This window comes from Sus scrofa, chromosome 14 (assembly GCF_000003025.6).
Source record: "Sus scrofa isolate TJ Tabasco breed Duroc chromosome 14, Sscrofa11.1, whole genome shotgun sequence".
Classification (NCBI taxonomy): Eukaryota; Metazoa; Chordata; class Mammalia; order Artiodactyla; family Suidae; genus Sus; species Sus scrofa.
The window spans coordinates 128438631-128465297 of record NC_010456.5 but is presented as its reverse complement, the minus strand read 5'-3'; the positions used below and the strand labels follow the sequence as shown (position 1 = coordinate 128465297).

At 39.6% G+C, this 26667-nt stretch overlaps 2 long non-coding RNA genes across 3 annotated transcripts in view; one reads left to right on the top strand and one right to left on the bottom strand.

The window, feature by feature from the left end:
- Positions 1-26667, top strand: part of LOC106506134 — a 60094-nt gene that overhangs the window by 31683 nt on the left and 1744 nt on the right. The gene's annotated exons all lie outside the window — the stretch shown is intronic.
- LOC110256775 lies at positions 7029-26567 on the bottom strand. 2 transcript variants are annotated; one of them, XR_002338734.1, is made up of 4 exons: positions 18926-26567; positions 15834-15898; positions 12785-12851; positions 7029-8505 (listed from the first exon to the last, which is right to left on the bottom strand). It is a non-coding gene; the product is annotated as an uncharacterized LOC110256775 (long non-coding RNA). The 2 variants fall into 2 exon arrangements; XR_002338733.1 differs by having other exon boundaries at positions 7029-12851.

Below are 26667 nucleotides of genomic sequence, written 5' to 3'. Positions count from 1 at the left end.
GAGAGAGTATAAATGGATTAGAGCAAATCCATCCCTTGTACTAAGAAAGCAGATCCCTCAGCGGTATTCAGCAGTTACATTGTTGTGTATTGGTGGGAGGTGGAGGTATTCGAGGCTTACACAGGGCAAAGAGGATGGGCTAGAGACCCTATGATGAAGACCCAAGCATGAATTCTTGCGATTCTTAAAGCCAATGCTCTTCCTAAAGAATGCATAGCAAAGGAAACTGGTGATGAAACAGGTCAAGTAGAATGGCATTGGGAAAGCAAGTTTTGGCCTAAAATGCTACCAACCATTCCCAGCCAACAGCTACTTCCATCAGAACCCCTGTCTCCCCATGTCCTTGAGACAGAGGAGTGGTTTCTGTGGTATCAGAAGTATCTTTTGATTTTGATCTGATTCAAAGGGCTGATAAATAGATTCTGATGAGAGCTCCCATGCCATTATCAGAGAGAAAACAGGTAGCTCATCATTCTCTCTCTCTCTCTCTCTTTTTTTTTAATGGCTGCACCCACGGCATATGGAAGTTCTTGGGCCAGGGGAATCTGAGCTGCAACCTACAGTGCAACTGCAGCAATGCTGCATCCTTTAATCCATTGTGCTGGGCCAGGAATCAAACCCCTCTACAGCAACTCAAGCAGCTGCAGTTGGATACTTAACCTACTGTGCCACAGTGGGAACGCCGTCATTTTCATTTTTAATTAACATAACCTCAGATGCAGATGTCTACACACTTTCCAGAAGGAGTCCTAATATCTACAGGACATTTGAAAAGAAAAAGATTTATACAAACTTGGGTTTGCATTAAAACTGATCCATGCTGTAGCTCTGCCAAATGCATGTGCATGAACACACACACCACACACACACACACACACACACACACACACACACACACACCACACAGATATGTCGAAGAAAGTCAAAATGAAATTCTTATGAGATGAACTCTTCTTAGCTCCAAAGCCAAAAATTAGGTTAAAAATACATTAATTAATAACTGAGTCACAGCCTACAAACTGTGAATACAAGATATCTCTGTAACGGGTTTTAGTTACTAAAAGGTTAATTGATTATTTCATTTCTAAGAAAAAATAAAGCCAATTCAAGATAATGAGATAGATGCGTGGATTTAAAGGGAGGGCGGAAGCTAGAAAATTGCTGATGGCTTTTGGCAAAAGAGCCAAAGGAAATTATCATCGTTGTCTTTTGTTCTTATGAACGCAAAGCCGTCTCTTGTAGATGTTAGTGCAAAATGAACTAAATGAGAGAATGTGTGATTTCAGGGGTTGCTAAATGTGGCTGGCCCCCCTTTTCTAGGTCATAAGCGCTGCTCTCAGGCCTTGGGCGTTGACCCAGTGATGGCCCCCACCCCTTCTGGGGATTGGACTTCCTTCCTTTTGGGCTTTCCAGTGCCTCTGCTCCCTTCTGCTGGTCTTTCCAGGAGCCCTTTCTGCATCTACTCTGAATAAATTCCCTTAAGACTCACGGTTATGCAGCCTTTCTAACTCATAGGGAGAATCACCGATCTGGATTTCCACAGAAAGAAAGGGCTAGGAATGGCTGTGGACAATAAACATTGCTTCCTGAAATTGCTGGTAACAAGAAGTCCCCCTCCACCCCCAACCCCACGCTGGCCTTCTCCCCCCACTTGTACCAGTGCAGGACACTGGAAAACATCTCTGTCTCTGGGTCTGCTTCTTGAGGCCTCACTTCAGAGTTGAACGCAATTTCATTTCTTTCATGCACCTAGGAAGCAAAGGTGCTTTCTTGGTCACTTCTGTTTCCTACAAAAGTCCCCGCTCCACCTGGGATTTCTCTACCAGCCAGGCTGAGGCCCTTAAGTTTTGTCCTACAATACCAGGAAGCTCTTTCAGCTTTGGCTGCAGACAAGAATGCATCCATTCCACAAATCTCTCTCTCTCTCTCTTTTTTTTTTTTTTGTCTTTTTGCTTTTTCTAGGGCCACAGCTATGGCATATGGAGGTTCCCAGGCTAGGAGTCCAGTTGGAGCTGTAGCTGCCGGCCTATGCCACAGTCACAGCAAAGCAGGATCCGAGCCACGTCTGCAACCTACGCCACAGCTCACGGCAACGCCGGATCCTTAACCCACTGAGTGAGGCCAGGGATCGAACCCGCAACCTCACGGTTCCTAGTCAGATTCGTTAACCACTGAGCCATGACGGGAACTCTCTGCAAATCTTTCTTGAGCACCTACCATGTGTCAGGCTCTGTTCTAGGCACTGGAGGTAGAGCAGAAGGAAAAAAGAGAAAAGAAAATGAAAAGAAACACAGAGAAAAAGGACACAAGTATCTGCCCTCATAGAGCTGACAGTATTAGTAGAGCCAGGGAGGCAATAAACAAGTAAAAAATAATGCTAAGTGTCCTGGAGTTTCCATTAACTAGGAGAAGAAAGCCTGGGGATGCCTTTGGATGTGGAGAGAGGGGGTTAATGTTGGGATCACTAAATAGGCGCCCCTTACCCCCTGCCACCCCAGTAAGGCAGGGCCCATCTGTGGCTTGTGAAATTCAAGGATCCAGTGAGAAAACAAATATCAGAAATACCCAGTAGCTCCCTTACAGGGCAAGGGCTATGATAGCTTTCACCAATAAAGAGAAGCTCACAGAGTTAAGACAAACCTATAGTCAGTTCATGAAGTGTGCTCAATAAAGTTAAACACTTCCTCAGATATTTCTTCTTCCTTTTCTTTTTGCTTTTTAGGGCTGCACCTGCGACCTATGGAAGTTCCCAAGCTAGGGGTTGAATTGGAGCTGCAGCTGCCGGGCTACACCACAGCCACAGCAATGCTAGATCCGAGCCATGTCTTTGACCTAAACAGAGGCTCACAGCAATGCCAAACCCTTAATCCACTAAGCAGTGGCCAGGGATTGAACCCACATCCTCATGGATACTAGTCAGGTTCGTTACTGCAGAGCCACGACGAGAACTCCTTTTTCTTCTTTTTGTTTTAAACAAACATGGAACAGAAAATCATGGTACGAGGGAGCATCCTTTAGTTCTTGATCTTAACAAGTCGGGGTGGGGTGGGGGGTCGCAAAGCTATTTAGGGACGGAGAGGGGTATCTGATCTTTAGGGAACAGCCAGCCAGCTTTTCCCAAGATTATCCTTAGAGGAACAACGTCTCCCCTCCCTTCTGCAATATCTCTTTTAAACTTATGTTTAAATAGCTATACTTAAATGATAAGGCGCTAGCCTTTCACCTCTGGGATCCTAACTGGATTCAAACTCAAGTCTTCTGGGAAATGAGTTTGGTCGTCTAAGCCGAGCTGGGTAGACAAAAAGTCCTTATCTTCAAACTCCAAGCAAATTCTGCCCATCATGGCAGGACTGGAAGCCGGCTTCTGGAAAGAAAGGGAATGAGCTGGGGTTGAAAGTAACTTATTGCAGGAGTTAAATCAATCCTGAATTCAAATCCCAATCAGTTAAGTCATAGTACCTTTCTGTCCAGACTACAAAACTGCTTTTCACACCCTGCTTTCTAGCTGCCTTCCAAAAGGAGGAAGCCACTTGAGCTGTTAAGCCTCCCCAAAACGAGGTCAAAGAGGCAGAAGTTTGAGCACCTTAATAAATTTAAATTTTCTTTGAATGCTAGTTTCCTTATCTACCTCAGAAGAATACCTCACACCTTTGTCCTGTATATATGCCGCAAGCGACAACTGCAACTTTATCTTTCATATACTTAAAGATGTCTAAATATAGTAGGGAAATATCATCTGCAAAGATTGTGTGTTCAAAAGCAGATTCAGTAAGTTTAGCATAGCACAACCCATGTTGTCCCCAAATGCTCTAAAAATAAAAATACAGAGTTCCTGCTGTGGCACAGTGGAAACAAATCTGACTAGGAACCATGAGGTTGGGGGTTCGATCCCTGGCCTCGCTCAGTGGGTTAAGGATCTGGTGTTGCCATGAACTGTGGTGTAGGTGGCAGATGAAGCTCAGATCCTGCATTGCTGTGGCTGTGCTGTAGGCTGACAGCTGTAGCTCCGATTCGACCCCTAGCCTGGGAACCTCCATATGCCCCGGGTGCGGCCCTAAAAAATGCAAAATAAATAAATAAATAAAAAATATAATTGAGCCCTCAAGGGGCTTCTTCAGAAGCCCCCATCTCTGGTTTACTTTACCTGGGACTCAGAGAGGGATAATTACAGTCAAGGAGCTTTGACGACTCAGCCAATGGATGAGAAATAGGCTGCGGTGGGCTACTCTGAGGCTTTTGAAGAGTTTGCTTTCCAGGTATTCAGTGGCAGGCATTTGCCTCCCCCGCCGCTGGCCTGCTCCCACCCCATGGCTCTCCTCCCATTCCATGGGCCATTTATCAAGTTAGCATTTTGCTCACAATAAAATGGATGACAGTTTCATTACAAAATGGCATCACTTGTCAAACTTTGAATTACTGATCATAAAAATATCTGTTATGCTTTGAAGGATTGTTGGAGGACTTCCACATACATATATGTGTGTGTATATATATATATATATTATCAGTAGGACTGTTTAGTGCAACATGCACAAGGAGAGAGCAGAGGGGGGCAGGAAGAAATCAAGCCCAGCCGAGATGCCCAGGGTTGGCTGTATCCTCCCCATACCAACGAGCTTCTATCACAGCTCTAGACAGCAGAAATAAAAGGGAGCTTTTTGGCTCACAGCTATAAAAAAAATTATCATAGTGATGAAGTTCCTCAGCCATCAACAGAGCTGTGATAACGCTGTTTGATGATGATTTTCCCATGAATGTTAAACAGCCGCCACTGCGGAGGGAAAGGAGCTTATCTGCACCTAATACTGATCTCTAATTCCTGCCCTTCTTGAACCATCCATTTTCTAACAGCATTAACTGGCAAATTTACATCCCATCTTAATGCTGCTAAAGAGGACAGGAGATGAAGAGTAAATGACAGCAGTGTAATGAGGGTGGCTTTTTTCTCCTTTCTCTTTAATGGCTGAAGATTTACACAATTGTCTGTAAGCTTATATAGAGAGCTTACCTGAACCTTTTCCCAGCATGGATTCAACTTACAGGAGCTTTTGTTAACTAAACACACATAAATATTTTTAAGGAGGTTTAATAGTGTGACTTCAAAAGAAAGGCAAAGGATGGAAAGAGGAAAAAAACAAATTTAGGTGTCATAAATAATATAAATGTCTTAAAAGGCTAATGATTTCCGAACAAACAAGGTGGCAAAAATAACATTCTCTTAGGGTTACCACCCAGCTAAAAAGATTTCGAATATGAAGGGATAATTAATTAAAACAAGGATTTAGAGAGAGCGATGTTGCATATGCCACCAAGACCCGGGATTTCTCTGATCATGTAACATCCATCAAAATACTACCTGTTCACTAACAGGGTGTGAAGAGATAGCAGGTAATTTCAATGGTAAGTCTGAATGTCGGGAGCTACAATAGCTAGATGTGGGGAAATCCCATTTGTGCATCCAGATGATAAAAGTAAACCAAATAAAAATCACCATGGACGAGCCATTTAACATCACAGGCTCGAAACCTTGAAGTTGTCTTTGACTCTTCCCTCTCTTTCATCCTCTTTATCCAATCCATTACCAATCCTGCTTTTCTTCCCTTTGAAATGCTGTTTGAATTTACTCCCCTTTTTTCTCTTCCTACTCTACCCCATGTCTCTAGAACCTCTCCTTTTTAAATATTGTCGATTCCTCTGGTTTTCTCTGCTTCTAGCCTCTCTGGGTCCTTCCCCAGTGTCATGACAATAATTTTACATTTTCACCATGTAGTCTGACCCCTTAAAAAAAAAGGAACGTTAACTCCTAGTGCTCTCTGCCCCTCCAACTACTTCGAGCAATGATTCTGAAGTGCAGTGGTCCACAAGAATAAAGGCTTAGGTGTACATTTAATGAAAGATTGTGTGAGACCTGTGCATGGAAAACTACAAAACCTTTAAAAGAGGAATAAATAAATACATACATAATAAATAAATAAATATTGGTGGCTTTGCAGGCTGCACAGTCCTATGTGGAACATTCTTCTTTGTTTGGTTTTGTTTTACAACCTTTCCGAAATGTAAGACTCATTCTTACCTTCAGGACATACATGAACAGGCTAGACTTGGGTCACAGACCCTAGTTTGCTGACCTCTGCATTGGAAGATTCAATACTGTTAAGACAGCGATTTACCGATTTGATGCAATCCTAACCATTACTTTACTAAGCTTTTCTGAAGAAATTAATAATTTTATTTTAAAGTTTACATGGAAAAGCCAAGGACCTAAAATAGTTAAAACAATTTAGAAAAAGAAGACCCGACCTGGAGGACTCCTATTACCTGATTTCAACCATTATTTCATACCACACATAAATATTAACTCAAAACAAATCACGATTAAACTTCTAGGAAAAATATAGGACAAAATCTTTGTAGTATTGGCACAGGCTAACATTTCCTAAACTGGACACCAAAAAAAAAAAAAATACTATAAAAGAAAAAAATTGATGAAATGGGTTACATCCAGATTAACAGTTTCTCTTTTTGGAAAGATATAATTCCAAGAAAACAAAAAGGAAAGTCACAGACTGGGAAAAAATATTCACAAGCTCTCCAGCAAATGCTTGGTATCCAGAATAAAAAACCAAAAAATCCAAAAAACTCTTACAACTCTATAATAAAACACATAACCCAACTAAAACATGGGCAAAAGAATGGAATAGAAACTTCACAAAAGAAGATAGTCAGTAAGCATATGTAAATATGTTCAACATCAATAGTCATAAAAGAAATGCAAATTAAAACCGTAATGCAGATGAGGAGTTCCCGTCATGGCTCAGTGGTTAACAGACCCGACTAGTACATGTGAGGATGCAGGTTCGATCCCTGGTCTCGCTCAGTGGGTTAAGGATCCAGTGTTGCCGTGAGCTGTGGTGTAGGTCGCAGATATGGCTTGGGTCTTGAGTTGCTGTGGCTGTAGTGTAGGCCAGCAGCTGCAGTTCTAATTCGACCCCTAGCCTGGAAACCTCCATATGCTGTGGGTGCAGCCTTAAAAAGACCAAAAAAAAAAAAAACCAACCCAAAAAAACCCACAAATGCAAATGAAAAATCACTACAAACATACCAGAATAGATAACATAATAAAGATTGATGGCTATAAAAAGGCCAAAAAAAAAAAAAAAAGCCCCACAATGCAAATGAGAAATCACTACAAAGCTACTTGAATAGATAACGTAATAAAGATGGATAATACCAGGTATTAGCAAGGATGTGGAGCATTTGGAGAGCTCATGGGTTGTAGGTTGGAGTGTTAAATGGTACAGCCACTTTAGGAAACGGTATGTCAGCATTTAATAAAATTAAACATATTGATAATATGATCCATTAATTCCACCTGCAATTATTTACCTAAGAGAATGAAAGTAAACATCTACATAAAAATGCATATGTTGGAGTTCCCCTGTGGTGCAGTGAGTTAAGGATCTGGCATTGTCACTGCAGTGGCTTGGGTGACCACAGTGGCAAGTGTTTGATCCTTGGCCTGGGAACAGTCAAAAAAAAAAAGTGCCTATGTCAATGCTCATAGCAGCATTATTGTTTATAGCCCTAAACTGGAAGTGACTCAAATATTCAGTGGTTGGTGAAAATATAAACTAATTGTGGTATATCTATACAATGGAATACTACTTAATAAAAAGAACACAGAAATAATATATGCAACATGGATGAATCTCAAAAATATGCTAAATGAATATAATAATGTATATAAATAATACCTTAACAATCAAGAGAGGAAGGAAACTACAAATCTTCAAGCTTTACCATAGTATCAAGGATTATCCATAATTATCTAAAAAAGGCTATAAGCTACTGCTCCTTTTACCAACTATGTATCTGAGTTAGAGCAGACAATTCATATGCTTCAACCAAAACAACATATCAAAGCAGATTATTTGCAGAAGCAGATATGAGATTCCAGCTGCCTTTTATTAACTCAGATGCAAAAGAAATTTAAATATACATATTACTTTTCCCACTAAATTTTTTTGGTTTTTGGGAAATACAGTTATTCTTCATTAAAGTGTTGTTTATGTTGTACGTAATGGGTTTATCATTGTCATTTAATATAAAATACCAATATTTTAGGAATACCTTGGTTTTAACTTCTATATGCTAAATATCAATAAATATAACCCATATAAACAAAAGCTCTTTGGGGTTCTCAATAATCGTTAAGACTCTTCAGGGATTGTAAAGCCAAGGACTTGGAGACCTGCTGGCCTATAGGACTATAGGACTCAACCCAAATGAAGACTCAAAGTTTTATGTACCTGGGATGGTCTCATCATTCAGGCTTTATCCTTACTCTCTTCAACTGGAACCTATTTCTCCAGCTGGGCCAGGGTCTCTCTCCAGCGTTTGTTTCCAGGCCAGGTTCTGGTCATGACTAGCTGTGTCATTCTTTCTCTAATCCTATCAGCTGTTAAGACTTGCCAGCTTTCTTATCCTGCAGGTCAGTTTCCTCATCTGCAAGATGGGGATTATAGCAGGAGCAATTTCATAGGGTTGTTGTGAGATTTCAGTGGGTTTATGCAAAGCACTTAGCATGGTACTTGCCGAGGGGAAGCATTCAGTCCACGTGAGGTGATACTGCAATTGTCATTGTTACTGTGACCTTCCCTGCTTCCCTCCCACCTTTGGACATGCCATTTCTCCATGCTGGCTACCCCTGCCCCTGCTCCCAGCCTCCCAGCCCTAAGCTCTGACATCCTTAACAAATGAGTGCCACTTGCTTTTGTTCTCTTTCTTCTCATTGCTTGAAACATTTTCTTTTAACTTCCCAAATTATATCTAAAGCTCCTATAAACCAAACTCCGATTTCTTTCTTAGGCATGGTTTATGTAGCTTTGACCTGGGCAAACAATAGGTGCTTATTGAACATTTATTGAGCCGTACGATTTCAACTCTACAATATGGGAACAATAATAGCATCTTATCTACCTGTGAAGTAGATAAATAAGATGCTATTATAGTTCCTTAAAAAAGTCCATAAACCAAACCAGGCCCTTTTCTTTGGGTTCCAATATGTCCTAGGGCCATGGTAAGGAATCTTTCTGGAAACTAATTATTGTTAAACGGATGCCTCTATTTATATTTTCCCATAGTCTTCTGAATTCCTTTGGCTTGTTGAATTTTTTATGCCTAATGATGCTGTTCTGTCAAATAAGCATTTGGGGAAATATCAAAACTTTGGCTTCATAGGACATGTGAGGATGACATTTTCTATTGACCTTGTTAAATATGTTCTCACTTAAGATTTGTGTTGTCAAGTCTCAGCAGGAGGGAAAGGATTAATCCATTAAAACCCTCGGTGAACAAGACGTCAGAGGCATTTTGAAAACTTTTTTTTTGCAAAATTATCATAACTAATTTCATCGGTATTTATTTCTTCAGATAAATTTAGCCCCAGTTCTAACTTTTTTCCATGCTGAGTAAAATAATGTCAGATGTTGCACCTACACCCAAAACACAAAGCTCGAAGTTATCATGCTGAATTGATCACATTCATCTTCTACACAACCAAGAAAGAAGATTAGTTCCGATAAGGAACATTTATTGAGCATCAACTACATACCCAGAACTGGGGACATTCACTGGAGTTCAATTCTAGTAGCAGGAGATAAAGTAGAAATTAAAACTAAATAAGGAGTTCCTGTTGTGGCTCAGTGGGTTAAGGATCCAGTGCAAGCTGAGGCTTGGGTCATAGATGCAGCTCGGATCCAGTGTTGCCATGGCTGTGGCATATGCCTGCAGCGGATTCAACCCCTAGCCTGGGAACTTCCATCTGCCAAAGGTGCGGCCATAAAAAGGGAAAAAAATGAAATAAATGAGATAATTTTAGATAGTGATGAGTGCAATGCCAGGAAGAGCACAGGATGACAGGATAGAGAATGACTGAGGGTTGGGGAGGTTATTTTGATAGAATGAGCAAAAATTACAGACAGCTGCTTTAGAGATATTCATAATATCTGTCCAATGAAAAATGTGGGAGTTCCCTCCATGAAGGGTGATTTTATTATCCTTTTTTTGTACCTTATGTCCTTTCCTAATTTTTCATTTGTAAATGTACTGCTTTTATAGTCAAGGAAGAACTGTATATACAGAACATTATTCTGATCGCCATCAAGTTCAGATTGTGACCCTATGAATGAAGGTACCATGATGATCTAAAATTCTAAAGGGAGATTACTATCTGAGCATGTTTTTATATACATGATTCGGTTGCCCAGCCAATAAGTCATTATTTGTAAAGTACTTGGAAGAAGGGTTAACACCTGGTTGGTGCTGTGTATGTATTCTCTAAATTTATACACTGATATGTTGAAATGATCTCTGATGCAGTTGAACAAGTGACTTGGTAAAAACTACCATGTGCAAATCTGTCTTCTAAGCACTGTGAAGAATAATAATAGTGATACGGTACGATATTTAAGTCTGAGTGTCTTGTATCTCTCTCTCACTGTCTCTCTGAAAGATCTAGCAGCCTTGCCTTCAAGAAACTTAGAAATCTACTAGGATAGAAAAACATGCACGCAGTTGTCAATCTATGATACCAAGGTTTCCTTTTTGCAGCAAATCTAATTGAACTATAGATTCTGGTCAAGAAAGGAAGAGTTGATTTTTTAAGTTTGATCAATTTCAAAGGGGGAATTTAATGGCTTCCCCTTTATTATTGCACTTCTTGCCCTGATTGGTGAGAAATCTAAAAGTTCATCCTTTCAATGATGTTTATTGAAGTCCATACACAGGCTTAGTAATAAATCTGTGGTTATATGTGTGTGTGGTAAGTTATCACAAGGCCCCCTGATTGGATATTCTTTCAAAACTAGGAGGGTGGATGATTTGCAAACACAACGTGGTCTTAGTGTTTCTGGAAGTGATCCTATCACACTGACACTTGCTTCACCTGGTCATGCAGACATAACCCACACAAACTTTGTGCCAGCTAATGACATGAACAAAATCCACACATTTGGCCCCTTATTCTGTTAAGGTATTTCCCATATGAAAGCCTGGAATCAATGGATTTCCATCCATGGATGCAGAAACTGTTGACGGCTGTGAGGAAAAGGTTTTTGAGAACAGCCTTTGAACACCTTGGATCGAGATCTCTGCTATTTAGCGGGAGGAAGGAGAATACTGATAACATGAGAAAGTTTCTTCCCACTCTCATTACTAGGCAGCTCTTAGCCCAGTAAATGTTGACTTCTAAAAGCCCATCTTGAAGGTACTTTGGAGAGGAAAAAAAAATCAGGGAAAGCTTTAATCTGGCATACACAGGCCCTTTTCACTTTTCATGGCCTCATTCTTTATATTTTTGCTTATTCAGCACCACTTAATACAGATCTAAATAGGAAGTCTCCAACTTATGAATGTGCTTGGTTCTAGAAATGTACCTTTAGGTTGATTATGTGGCTCTGAGGACACAGTTTCTTTCAGGGGGAAGAAAATGTTATACATGGTAGTCAGGTTCCCAGGCAGGGCCTATGGCCAATGTAACTTAATGTTCCTGAACTATTACCTTAAAATAATAATCTAAAAAATACCTTAAACAAAGAGTATGGTGAGTGTTTACTTATTTGTATTTGGATTATTCAGCCCTAGAAGGATCCCCAGTCATCTGGAAGTGGCATCCGAAGGTGCCTTTTGTACCTTTTGATTTTTGAACCATTGGAAATATTTTCTGCTTCATTATGGGGGTGGGGTGGGGGTGTACCCATGGCCTATAGAAGCTCCCAGGCCAGGGACTGAACCTGAGCCACAGCAGCGACCAGAGCCACTGCAGTGACAATGCCAGATCCTTAACCTGGTGTACCACATGGAAATTCCCCCATTTTTTTAGTTAAAAAAAAAAAAGAAGAAAATCCACTTATAAATGAAAATAATTCTACCAGTCTGGGCTTTGATCTCAAGAACAGGAAGTGAACTGAAAGTAAGGAAGAATCTTTCACTTCCTTCTTGACCCGTAGCTGGTCCTAAGTGAAACCTGGGGGAGCAGCGACAAGAGAGAGCCTTTGTTTTCCTCTTTCTTATGTCTCTCATCTGCCTCCTGCTGTATCTGAGGCCCGGACTCAGGTATCCTTAGAGCTCCTCTAACCTTTCTCCCTTCCCCTGGTGGCACCATTTATTTTAAGAGTTTCTCCAGGCCTCCAAAGGTCATCAATTATATAACTGACTTTGCTCCTCGTAGCCCATCAGACGGCATATTTACCCTTCTAACTGCTCTGTGCTAGGTATTGGGAGGAAAGCAACCACGTCAAACTACTTGACCGTGGAATGTGAACGATTGAAAATTTCCTAACTTTCAATGAATTATTTGCATATTTCATAGGGATGATTCTGAAAAGAAAATTAAAAAGTGAAAGTGAAAATTAAAAAGTAAATGGGGGTGGGCAGGTCTGGGCCCGGCGGGCTGTTCCTGGCTCAGGGTCTCCACTAAGCTTGCTATTTTCTTCCACCTCTGTACGGCCAGCTCTCCTACAGGCTCTGGGCTTTCCTTAAGGGCTGTCATGGCAGTGGCTGCAGGACGCAGTAGAGAGGCTTTGGTACAGAGCAAGCTGATTGCAAGGTTTCCCTCTTTGGGTGGCCTGGTGGGTCCAGCTGATATTTAACTTGCACTTCTGCCCAATCCTGACCTCTTGACTGCTTCCCCCACCCAGCTCCACCACCCCACGCTGTGTCTCATTATGGGGTGCACTGGTTGCCTGGCACTCAGGCGTGGTCCAGGTCACAGTTCCCAGCATACCTTGGGCCAGGGCTTTTCATCACATTGGAGAGCTTGCTTCTGTCACAGAGTTCCTCCTTAAGCTTTTCTGCAGTAATAAAATGGTTACATCTCAGAGTCCACTTGCTAATAGTAACAATATCCTACCCCACTTGAGAGTTTGTCAGGCACTATCTAAATTGTTAGGCATTAAACCATATGAAATAGGTAGGTCCAATATTATCCCAGTTTACAGATGAGGAAGCGTAGGCTTAGGACTTATTTGCTCTTGGAAATACATCTGATAAAATACTTGGTTGAGATAAATAAGTGACCCAGTTAAGAGCTAGATATGGATGCCCTTTTGGCTAACTCATGCTGCCAACCCTGGTACTGTAGGGCCACATGAGAAAGTCAAGTCTGATTCTCTGGCTTACGGCCATGATCAAGAAGCTGATATTCAGTAAATATTTATTGAGTGCCCACTCTGGGCCAAGCACTATTTTGGAGGCTAAGGACACGTGAGTCAACAAAAAAGACAACCCCCACCCCCACCCCCCCGGTGCTCTTGGCGCTTGCTATTGGTGGTCTATTCGTCAGGAATGCTGGATTGTTAGTCCTGAGTTCAAACCTGGCTCTGCCCTTAGCTAAAGCTCTCCAGATGGAGATGACTCTACAGTGACTCTAGGCCTTGTCGAGCTTTGGATCTGTGATTCTGTGACTTCCCTTGAGGACCTCTTTTGGTCAAGAGCTGACAGTCTGCATGTGAGTCCCTGACTTGTTCACCCAGCAAATTTGGACAACATCATTGAAAATAATCTCAGAGAAGAAATAAAATAACACAATTGCTTCCTAGCATAGCTGTTAGAAAGTGTTGGTGATGCAATAGCTAGGCTACCTTTTTAAAATTTTTTATTAAAGCATAGTTGGTTTATAGTGCTGCATTAATTTCTTCTGTACATATTATATATATATATATTCATTTTCATTTTCTTTTCCATTATTGTTTATCACAGGATATTGAATATAGTTCCCTGTGCTATACAGTAGGACTTTCTTTATCCATTCTACATATAATAGTTTGCATCTGCTAACCCCAAACTCCCAATCCACCCTTCCCACACCCTCCTCCCCCTTGGCAACCACTAGTCTGTTCTCTCTGCCCGTAAGTCTGTTTCTGTTTTGTGTATAAGTTCATTTGTATCATTTTTTTTTAGATTCCACACATCAGTGGTATCACAGGACATTTGTTTTTGTCTGACTCACTTCACTTAGTATGATAATCTCTAGTTGCATCCATGTTGCTGCAGACAGAATTACTTCATGTTTTTATGACTGAGTAGTATTCTATTGTGTATATGTCTCCTTTACCCATTCATTTGTTGACAGATATTTAGGTGCTTCCATGTCTTGGCTACTGTAAAGAGTGCTGTGTGAACAGAACATTAGAGTACAAGTATCTTTTCGAATTAGAGTTTTGTCTAGATCTATGCAGGGCATATCTTAATGTCAATACTTCAAGTGAGGCTGAATCGTGACATTGAAAAAAAAAGCAGCTCTATGATGTTGCTTGACTCTCAGCTGGCTTTACAAAAATTATTTCATTGGGGAAAGTCATTTTAGAGGAAAAACAAAACTATAGAGCTATAGAGCTGGGCTAAAAATACAGCATTTTTTTGGTGGTGCATATTGAGCTTCAGCACAGAAAATAATACATAGTTGATTTGATTCACAGAAGTAGCCTTAAAGATCTGTTATACGGTATAATTATCTCGGATTTTTTTTGTGTGATGGGAGCCTGCAAACCTAGCTCTGTGCTGTCAGAAATGTTTTCTTTCATTCCTTATTTTTTTTTCTAATCTTCCTTAAAATATTGGTGTGAATTAAACTCACTGAGGAGGAAACAAGCAAACATCTTCCATAATGCAGTTACGAAAATAAGAGTGGAGTTGTTATTACTTCCATCTGGGGCACCAGCTGTCTGCAAACCCGTGTGGGACCTGCAACACACTTCTGACCCCCCAACCAAGACCTGGTTAAATGTGTTTGCAATGTCCTGTTTCCTGTTCCGAACATATAAATGCAATTGAATAATAGTGAAAACAAAAGTAATAATACTGATAACTTACTAGGAAGGCATGAGAAATCATCACTGGTAAAAACGAAGTGGCTCAACAGGAATCCTGTCGTACATGTTGTTGATAATATAGAAGGAGGGGGGAGAGTTTGGATTGTGCCATACAGGCCTGCCTTATTATTTCTTTATTTTGGCCTTTTTGTCTTTTTCTAGGGCTGTACCCACGGCCATATAGAGGTTCCCAGTCTAGGGGTCTAATCGGAGCTATCGCTGCCACCCTACGCCACAGCCACAGCAACACCAGATCCGAGCTGCTTCTGCGACCTACACCGCAGCTCATGGCAACGCTGGATTCCTAACCCACTGAGCAAGGCCAGGGATCGAACCTGCCACCTCATGGTTCCTAGTCGGATTCATTAACCACTGAGCCATGACAGGACCTCCAGGCCTGCCTTATTTTAATAAAACTGCACCTTATCAGGCTGCTGCCCAAAGCAGGAAGTCCAGTACAGGAAGCATCCTCAGAACTTTTATCTTGAAATACCAGAACTAACATAAAGTTTCTTTTTCTATATATCTAAAGGGTCAAGTGGACATATATCCTACTGTATAGCACAAGAAACTGTATCCCATGTCTTGTGATAGAACATGATGGAAGATAACATGAGGAGAAGAAGAATGTATATTATATGTATCACTGGGTCACTTGGCTGTACAGCAGAAATTGGTACAATGCTGTAAATCAACTATAATAATAATAATAAAAAAAAGAAGTGGCCATATGCAACAAAACTGAAAGTACTTTTAAATCCGTTATATTTCTTTGTCATTTGTTGAAGGCCGAATGGTCCACCCACTAGTCATTTTAACACTAGAGTCTTAAGAAAATGCCTCGTGTGGGATGGGTTCTGTTGCCAAAAACTTTGTTCATCTATAACTGTTGGAGAATGGGGCTCCACTAGAAACCTCTAATGGGAAAGAGAACGGAAGCAAGATGTCCAGCAGAGTACTGACCTTCTTCTCTGAACTGATGGACTTCTAGAAGTTTCTTCCACGTACCGAACGTTTGAGAAATGCTCCTGATAATGTAAGTGCAATTTGATAGGTTTATAATACGGTTAGTTCTTCAAAGTTCAGAAAAAAACCTGTAGTAATTGTCTTGATCCCAGAATGGCATGAAACAATTCTTATGACAGTTTGATGACAAGGGTCTGAGGAAGGAGTTTTTATGCAGCAAGATCATGTGTCTGCTTAATTCTGTTGACAGTAAAATATGGATTTCAGCTTATTCTATGGCTCGGAAATACACTTTGTTGAAATCATAGTACCATGTCTTTCTTTCCTAACACCACACAAGATTACAGTATGACTTGCAGAACGAACATTTCAAATATTTTTTTAAATAATTAAACTTTAAGGAGACAAATAAATTGAAAGAGAATTTGCGTCATAGGAAGGTTAATGAATTTCTTTCCTTTTTTTTTTTGTTTTTTTTTTGGTCTTTTTTCTAGGACCACACCCGCGGCATATGGAGGTTCCCAGGCTAGGGGTCTAATCAGAGCTGTAGCTGCCGGCCTACACCAGAGCCACAGCAACGCAAGATCCGAGCCGCATCTGCGACCTACACCACAGCTCACAGCAACACCAGATCCTTAACCCACTGAGCAAGGCCAGGGATGGAACCCGCAACCTCATGGTTCCTAGTCGGATTCGTTAACCACTGTGCCACGACAGGAACTCCTGAATTTCTTAATGTTTATATTTACAACCAGGTCCTAGTGTACTTCCCTTCTCAGTTGAGTCATACAGCCCACATAGAATTTTTTGATATAGCTCGTTTTTATATACTAGATAGACTGTTAAATGATTAAGCCCTGGAATGATCAGTGTTGTAAGGCAGATAATTTATCTTCAATGTAAAGAATCATCCTTTAATACACCTGTGTTGGAAGTTTGGAATCTGATGTATCATTTTTTTCTAGAATGACCCAAATGTCACAGTGGGTTCAGTTTTCAACTCCCCATGCTTTCTAATCAATAAAAGAATGGGAGGGGAGTGAAGGAAAGTGATTCTTTCCCTTGCCTAACTGTAGAGATACCCAGCTGCTCTAGACCATTTCTAATCAAAAGGCTTTACAACAAGGTTTTATTAAAAGCCAATGTTTATTAAGACTTTTAAAAGACAAAATAATTCTTCTAAGCCACAAAAAGGTTTTTCATCTCGCGTATATAAGATTTTTTTATAAAATCTTGGTATAATGTGTCTGCAGTTTCCTCACCTGCAAAGTAAAAATCCTAAAATTTTGTGCCTGTAACTCTAAAATCACATGGTAGGAAAAGTGGTTAGAAAGTTTGTGTGTATGTACTTCACAATGGGCTTTGGGCTTCCGAATGGAAATTTTCTCTTCCTTGTAAGATTATTCTGTGTAAGGACATGTGTCGTTGCACAAAACACTAATAGGCATTTACTTATTCATAGTTCATTCAAGGAGGCTCGTTATTATGGTCTTTCACAGGCTCTGCCCAATATACTGTTATTTTCATCTTACATGTAAGTCAGAGAGGCTGGCTCCTCACATCCCTTTGGACTGAGCCAGGAATGAGAGCATGATATCCCAGTGCTCAGCTATAAAATCTGAAACATATTCAGAGGCCCGACCTCAACAGATGGCTTAGTGGGAGCTTCTAAGGGGAGCCAAAGAAGGGTGGAAAGTTAGGTCATGCTGCTAGGAGAGGAGTAAGAAAATCCTTGCCAAAAGTCAGTTCAGAGAGCAAGAAAAAGATCCATGGACTTTGCTTGGGTGTGGGGTCTAGTTCTTTCTCTGGGCACTAGGGAACAAGTGCTCCCTCTGGCTTAATCCTGGAGAAAACGGCCGCCCCTTGGCACACAATGCAGAGGAATTGTGTGACTCCTTTCTGGCACTACACGATGCTCCAGAGTCATCTTGTAGAATTGGTCATTTGTCTCAGGAGAAGGCAACCAATATCCAGACACTAGGTGAATGCCTTGCTATCGGAGTGTCATTGTTTCTAGCACCTCTCAGTTGTCAGAGCAAAAAAAAATAATTATATATTTTATATACAACATACATTATATATTACATAAAACATACATTGTATAATTACATATTATTATGTATGCTAACCCATGCATATAGTATAACTCTAAATATATATCCCCTTCATCTGTTGGTGGACACTTAATTGCTTCCATGTCTTGGCTATTGTAAATAGTGTTGCTATGAACACTGGGCTGCATGTATCTTTTCAAATTAAGAGTTCTCATCTTCTCTGGATGTATGCCCAGGAATAGGATTGCTGGATCATACGGTAACTCTATTTTTAGTTTTTTAAGAAATGTCCATTCTGTTTCCCACAGTGGGCTGTACCAGTTTACATTCCCACTAAAGGTGGAGTAGGGTTCCCTTTTTTCAACAGCTTCTCTAGCATTTATTATTTGTAGACTTTTTGATGATGGCCATTTTGACTAATGTGAGGTGATACCTCACTGTAGTTTTGACTTGCATTTCTCTAATAATTAGCGATGTTGAACATCTTTTAATGTGCCTGTTGGCTGTCTGTATGTCTTCTCTGCAAAAAATGCCTATTTAGGTCTTTGGCTCATTTTTTGATTGAGTTGTTTGTTTTTCTGATACTAGGCTGTATTAGCTATTTGTATATTTTGGGAGATTAATCCTGTGGTGCACACACACACACACACACACACACACACACACACACACAATGGAATATTACTCAGCCATAAAAATAATGAAATATTGCCATTTGTAGAAACATGGTTGGACTCAAAGATTATCAAACTAAGTCAAGTCAGACAGAGAAAGACAAATGTTATGTATCGCTTATATGTGGAGTCTAAAAATAATACAAATGAACTTATTTACAAGACAGAAACAGACTCACAGACATGGAAAACAAATTTATGGTTACCACGTGGGGGGATAAATTAGGAGTATGGGGTTAACAGATGCGCCACTATATAAAAACAAAAAGGATTTGCTGTATGGCACAGAGTACTATATTCAGTAGCTTATAATCACCTAGAATGGAAAAGAATGTGGAAAAGAATATATGTACATACTTACATATATATCTGGGTCACTTTGCTGTACACCTGAAACTAACACAATAGTATAAATCAACTATAATTCATTTTTTAAAAAAAAAGAGAATTAAAAATGTTTATGTGTAATCGTTTGTATCTACATTAAGCTGAACATGAGTTTATCGTTTCATCTCCATGTCTAGTCCATTACCACATTGATTACTCCAGTCTGCTCCCACTGATTACCTGTAAACTTCCACTGCAGTAGTGAGGCTGTCTCATACATTTGTAATTTGTTTGGCTATGTTCTGCATTTTATTGTAACCTCCTAAATGATTTTTAACTTTCATGCATTAGGATTACTCCTTGTACTGTAAAGTTCTGTTGGTTTTAACAAAAGCATGATGCCATGTATTCACCATTAATCTATCATATGAAATAAGTTTACCTCCTTAAAAAATTCCCTCTGCCTACATTCTCCATCTTTTCTTACGTATTGCCTACTTTTTCTATTAGAAACACTGACATATTAATCAAAAGCTTTTTAAAAATTACTTCTCTGATAATTCTAACATCTGTTTCATATCTGCATCTAGTTCTGATGCTTATTTTGTCTTTTCTGACTTTTTTTCTTGTCTTCGGCATAGCTTTTTGTTAAAAGTTGGACATGTTGTATCAGGTAATAGGAACTGAGGTAATTAGGTCTTCAAGGATTTATGGTAATCTGGCTAGGAGTTGAACTGTAACAAGAAATTTTATAGACTAAGTAGCTTAAACAGCAGAAATTTATTTCTCACATTTTTGGATGCTGGGAAGTCCAAGATCATGGTGTCAGCATGGTCAGGTTCTGGACAGCATCATCTTTCTGTTATGTAGATGGCTGTCTTCTTGTGGTTATAGCTTCACATGATGTGGGGTTGGAGGGAGAGAGAGAGAGAGGGAGGGAGGAAGCTCTTTTATATATTTTATTATGAGTATACTAATCCCATCAACTTAATAAGTATCTTAAAAGTAGACTATCTATCAGGAACAAGAAAAGGATGCCCACTTTCACCATAGCTATTCAACATTATACTGGAAGTTCTGGGGGAAATAATTAGAAAATAAAAAGAAATAAAAGACATCCAAATTGAAGAGAAAGAAGTAGTAGAACATTCATAGCTTGTTTTCTACATTAGAGATAGTCACAAAGAATCCACACGGAAGCTACTAGAGCTAATAAACAAATCCATCAAAGTTGCAAGTATAAGATCAACACACAAAAATCATCTGTATTTCTATACACCTGCAACGAATGATCTGAAAAGGAAATTGAGAAATTCCATTTTCAACAGCATCTAAAAGAATAAGATATATAAACTTATGCTTAATCATAGAGGTAAAATATTTTACAATAAAAACTATAAAAGATTGCTATAAGAAATTAAAGAGGATCTAAATAAATGAGAAGGCAACCACGCTCATGGATTGGAAGACTTAATATTGACAGCAATATCCCCAAAATGATCTACAAATTCAATGCTCTCCCTATCAAATGTCCAAGGGATTTTTTTTTTCCAGATCCCCAAACTCATATGGGATTGCAAGGGGCTCCAAAAAAGCTAAAAGAATCTTGAAAAGAACAAAGCTGGAGTCCTCACATCTCCTGATATCAAAATTTACTACACAGTTGTAGTTATCAAACAATATGCTAACGGCATAAAGATAGACATATAAATCAATGGAACAGCAATGAGTCTAGAAATAAACCCAAACATATATGGCCAATTGACTTTCGACAAGGGTGCCAAGTCTATTGAATGAGGAAAGATCAGTTTCTTCAACAAATACTGTTGGGCAACAGAATCCGTATGCAAAAGAATGAAGCTGGGTCCCTACTTCATTCTATATACAAAAATTAACTCAAGATGGATCACTAACCTAAAAGGAAGAATTAACTAAAGCCATTATCTCTTAGAAAAAATGTAAGGGTCAATTACCATAACCTTGAATTTGGCAATAGATTCTTGTATATGATCTAAAAGCACAAGTAACAAAAGGAAAAAAAATAGCTAAATTGGGCTTCGTCAAAATTTAAAACTTTTTAGGGAGATTCTTGGTGGCCTAGCAGGTTAAGGCTCTGGTGTTATCACTTCTGTGGCTCGAGATACTATGGTGGCCGGAGTTCAGTCCCTGGCCTGGGAATTTCTGCATGCAGGGGGTGTGGCCAAGAAAAAGTTTAAACTTTTGCACATCGAAGAGTACTGTCAAAAAAGTAAAAAGACAAACTACAGAATAGGAGAAAGAACTTGCAAATTATATACATGATAAGGATTTAGTATCCAGAATGTGTAAAGAACTAAAATTCAACAACAACAGACAAAAAATACATCAAGTTTTAAAAATGAGCAAAGGACTTGATTAGACATTTCTCCAAAGAAGATAAATAAATGCCCACTGAGCACTGAAAAGATGCTTACTCATTAGTCATTGGGGAGATGTAAATCAAAACCACAATAAGATACTACCCCACACCTACTAGAATGGCATAATTACAAAAAAGAAAGAGAATAACAAGTGTTGGCAAGATGTGGAGAAACTGGAACCCTTGCACATTACTTGAGAGGAATGTAAAATGGTACAGCCACTGTGGAAAACAGTTTGGTGGCTCCTCAAGAAGCTAATAATGTAATTGGCACCAGACCCAGCAATTCTGCTCCTAAGTGTATACCTTAAAGAATTGAAAATAGGGACCCAGGCAGACATTTGCGTGCCAAATTTCATTGCAACATAATGGCCAAAAGATGAAAACAATCCAAGTGTGCATCAACAGAGAATGAATTTTTTAAATGTGATATATACATACAATGGGATGTTATTCAACCATAAAATAAATGAAGTTATAGGGTTCAACATGGATGAACCTTTAAAACCTTATGCCAAGTGAAATAAACCAGACATAAAAGGACAAATAGTATATGATCCCACTTTTATGAAACCTAGTTTTACTAGTTTATCTCTCTAGGTACAAAGTTCCAGCTGCCTTTTGGCTAAGGAGCCAGGTTTTGTTGTTGTTTTTACCTATGGACCATAACATAAATGTAGCTAAATGCCTATCAGTGTGTGTGATTAGTGGTGGAGAAGGAAGGAACGTAAGGCCAGGCTAGGGAGGTGATGTGCCAGGAGTGGAGGGAATGGAGGAAGGCAGGGGGAGCCTTAAATTCCCTCCCTCCACCCTTCGCCTCCGTTCTCTGGCTTTGCATGCTGCTTCTGCACATCCACGGCTGGATGAAAAGTCAGTCTTCTTCCATAGCTCCTGCAGCTGATGTGAAGTTGACAAATTGTCTTTTGCAGCCCTTGGAGACCTGGCAGAGCTATCTAGAGATGCAATGACTACTGATGCTTACACTGTACTCCTCTGTTCTCACATTTCCCCCCAAGAGACCTAAGTGATATAGTTTTAGAGAACTTGCCAGATTTTTATATTCTAACAAACCAAAAAAAAAAAAAAAAGGCCCAAAGCAGGTCTATTAATTCAATGAGAATTTTACATATTTATGGGCTTTACTGCCATCTCTTAGGACTCTGAAGGCTTTTCACTACAGAAAGGAGTATGTGGGAACTGAAAGAAACTATGCCTAAACATACAACACAGAAGAGGTTTCTGATTGTGTTGTTATATATCCAAACGACAACAGACATACAAATATAAAGGTATATTGGTCTATCCCATACAGTGTTATTACAAAAATGAATCCGAGTTTAAATGGGAATAACACTTAGGAGAGTAGCTAGAAATGTGATGATTGTATTTGACCTGGTAGACGTGAAGCACCATGAGAGCCTTTGACCCCAACAGTTATGTTCATTGCTGTAGCTCCAGTATCAGCAACAGAATAGGGGCTCAGGTTGTCTTCACTGAATGGAGGGATGGTAGTTCCATCAGTTGACTGTAGTGATGTCATCTAATCTACTGTATTATGGGTAAGAGATAACGGAGGAGGATTTTAACACATCGATTGGGAGGGGGTGCAAAGATATTGCAGCTATGAATTTATATCTAAAATAATTAAACCTCTAGGGGCAAAAAAAAAAAAAAAAAAAAGAAAGAAAGAAAGAAAAAGAAAAAGAAAATGGCAATAAACTCGCCCAAATAGAAACAGACAATATTCTTTGATGACAGTTGTGAAATTGGCATCAGAAATTAGTGGTAAAAGTAGAAAAATCCTCTGTACCTCCTAGAAATTAAAGAACACTTGTTAAATCATATAACATATGATTTAAATAATTCTTGAAACTGCAATTGCAGAAAATTTAGAAAACAACAAAAATTAAAACATGATATATGGGAGACTATGAAATCTTGCTGAAGCAGTGCTTAGAGGAAAATCTGTAGCATTAAATGCTTACAATTAAGATTTAAGTGAATTAAGCATCCAATACAGAGTTTTAAAAGTAAAATAGTTTAGAGGGGGAAAAAAAGCTATAGAATGAAACAGTAGCAAAGAATAAGGAAGGCAGAAATTAATGAATTTGAAGAATTTTTAAAATGGCAAAAACAAGTCTATGAGTTGTGTCTGAAAAAAACACTAAATAAAACTTTGCTATGCTCAAAAAATAAAATAAAATAAAATAAAATAATTAAACCTGTAAAATCTTAAGGTTGCTTCATAAGTTTGAGGTTGATGTTAGTTGGCTACTCTTTTAACTGTGAGAAATCAGAACTTACAACTTCCAGCTGTTTGTCCAAGGCTATGAAGCAGATCTGAAATCAAATCCAGGCAGAAGGCTCCAGAACCAGAATCTTAACCTCTATTTTGTAAATATGGCTGTGGCTCAATAAATCTGGGAGGAGTGACCCTTCTTGAGAGCCCACGAGCTCTCGTGCTCTCTGCCAGTCAAAGATATCTTGTTTATTAATTTTTTTTTTAACCACTGATCCTTCTCCAAGAACCCTTGACGATGCACTTGGTGGGGGAGCAGCCCCTCGGGACACTGTTCATTTGCGTGGCAGGGATGGTTGGCAAGCCAGCAGCTTGGTCACATCACCTGTCTGCCTCCTTCCCCAGATTCTCTAAGAGAATTCACTCAAGGGATGCTAGGAAGAGACCTTTCAGAGCTTTGTGGCTGCTGATGGAGGCAGATTCTGATTCAGAATAACTGGAGTGGAGCCTGAGATCCTCATTTCTAATCACTTCCCAAGTGATGCTGATGTTTCTGGTTTATGGAACAAATTTTGAGGGGTCTGGGGCTAGAGCAGCATAAGTTATTCTTTGAGTTTCTGCCTCCTAGCTTTTTTTTTTTTTTTTTTTTGTCCAGCTGATGCCATTTATCTTGTGATATTAAAATCAGAATAAAAGAACGTGTGTCAAGGACCTAGTACTGTGGTTGGAGCACATTAGGTCTACAACTGATGGTTTTGTTGCTTTTCTTATTTCATTTTTCTAAATATTAGTCAATATTAAATCTAAAGATCTTATCATCTAACATGACAATATTCCCACTGAAATAATAAAAAGCGCGCACACACACACACACACACACACACACACACGAGCTTTTGGAACCTTTTTTCAAAAAAAGCATCCAATCAATGTATTTAAAATATTCATCTGACACTATGCAGTATTAAAAAATAGTCATCTTTACCCTTTGAAACTTAAATTCACTCTGTAGCCACTTAACCTCTGGATATTCTTGGCCTGACTATTAAACGCTGATGATGAATCACACTAAGAAGAAACTCGTATTGCTTCTGGGTTCTCACCGTTACTGTAAATCCGTATATTGCCCAGAACTGTAGCTTTGAAGGTTGTTAGCTCCCAAGATTTCTATTATGAATTTGCACTTAATATTTGATCCGAGATATCTTTTAGCTTCCTATTTAATATTTACTAAATACACACTTAAAGGCCCGATGAACCAGCCTTCACCGTGGCGGCTGTCCACGGCTCTCACTTCCCTACGTGTGTTTGTGACCTCCTGCCTCTGTGGGGCTCCGAGCTGCGCCCCCATGCCCGTGTTCCGGGGGACTCGCTTAATGGATTGATCAAGGAACTTCTCTTGGTCTGGAACTCAGTAACTGACATGCTGACTGACACCAAGCATGAAAATCACATTACCCTGGTTGTAAAAAACCTTCACTGGCTACCTGTAAAGTACAGGATTATGTGTAAAGTCCTAGTTATTAACTTACAAGTCCTTAAATTGACTTGGTTTTGAATACCTCAGAGACATCCTGGAACCATACATCCCCAGTCGTTTTCTTTGGTCTCAGTCAATTGGATTAGTTCTTTTTGGCTGAAGACATTGAGCTACGGGGCATTTTTAATGTTTGCTCTCTACTTATGGAATTTATTAACCATGGAGGTCAGGCTGTCTTTCTCTCTGTCAAGCTTTCAGTCCAAATTTAAGAGGTACCTTTTCCAGATTGCTGATTTGGCTAAATAAGCCATAAATCGATCCACTGTTGTTTAGTTTTTAAATCACTGTTCTTCTTTGGTATTTTTATGTATCTGCTCCAAGAGTTTGTTTGACATGTCACAGTTAAATTTTATATTATTCCACTTAATATCTTTTTTTTTCACATCCTGACTTGAAACACTGTCAAAGTGAATTTACTAATTAAATGCTTTGCATGACATATTACCTTTTCCCATCTACTTCAGAAGGATGTCACAAGGACAATGAGATGTGAAAATACTTGGATTGTGAAATATCAGGTATTATATTCAATTATGTACATATATTTCACCGTATTTTGGTTATTAATCAATCACTCCACTGCTGCGGAGCTCAGAAAGTAATTGTTGAATGGATGAATGTAGGCTAGACACACAGGGGAACAGAGGTACAGGTCATAGATTTTATTAGCAAATTTTAATCTAGCATCTTTTGATAAGGGATAACTATGTCTAAAGTGAACTAAAACTGAAATATCTAAATATCAGGCTGGGTACTAAGGAAAACTATGGCATAGGATACTACACAGTCAAGGGCCAAATCTACTCCACATAGGATTGCAGCTCTGTAATTTCAAAGCAGAGTGATGATCCTCAGGCTGGGGCAGTGAGGACGGATGTCCGAGCCAGATGCTAGCTTTGCAGCAGACCTGAGTATGTGTGTAGGAATGGGGTAGGCAGAGAAGAGGTGGGGAGGCTGCAGGGTATCACACAAAGATGGAAAAATGGCAGGAAAAAATGCCTACATTTTTCTTTTAAGTAGGAAGAAGGGCTCTTAAATTCGAGTCATTTGGCTGGAAGATGACTCAGGAAAAAAAAAGAAAAAAAAGATAATAAATAGTGCTTTAAGACATATTTACTAAAATAAGAGGTTCTCCATTTTCTCTTAATAAAGTTCTTTTTTTTTTTTCTTTCTTTCTTTCTTCTTAGAGTCTCAGACAGTGGGGTCAGAGAGACGAGGTAGACAACATTGCGGAGGGCAGAAGAGCTCTCCAGAAAAGGGAAAAAGATTCAGTTGGTGGGATTTTACTGCCTTTACCTTTGGCTGGTTTGTTTGAGGACAGGGTGGTAAGGCTGGGATCGGGGAGGGCGAGCTCTGAGATCCAGTGCTAGACCTCGATTACTCATTTGAGACTCACTGGGAGTTCCCACTGAGGATCAGCAGGTTAAGAACATGACGTAGAGTCCGTGAGGATGCAGGTTCGATCACTGGCCTCACTCAGTGGGTTAAGGATCCGTCATTGCCACGGCATAGGTCTCAGATGCGGCTCAGATTGTGCGCTGCTGTGGCTGTGGTGTAGACCAGCAGCTGCAGCTCCCATTCTTTTTTTTTTTTTGTCTT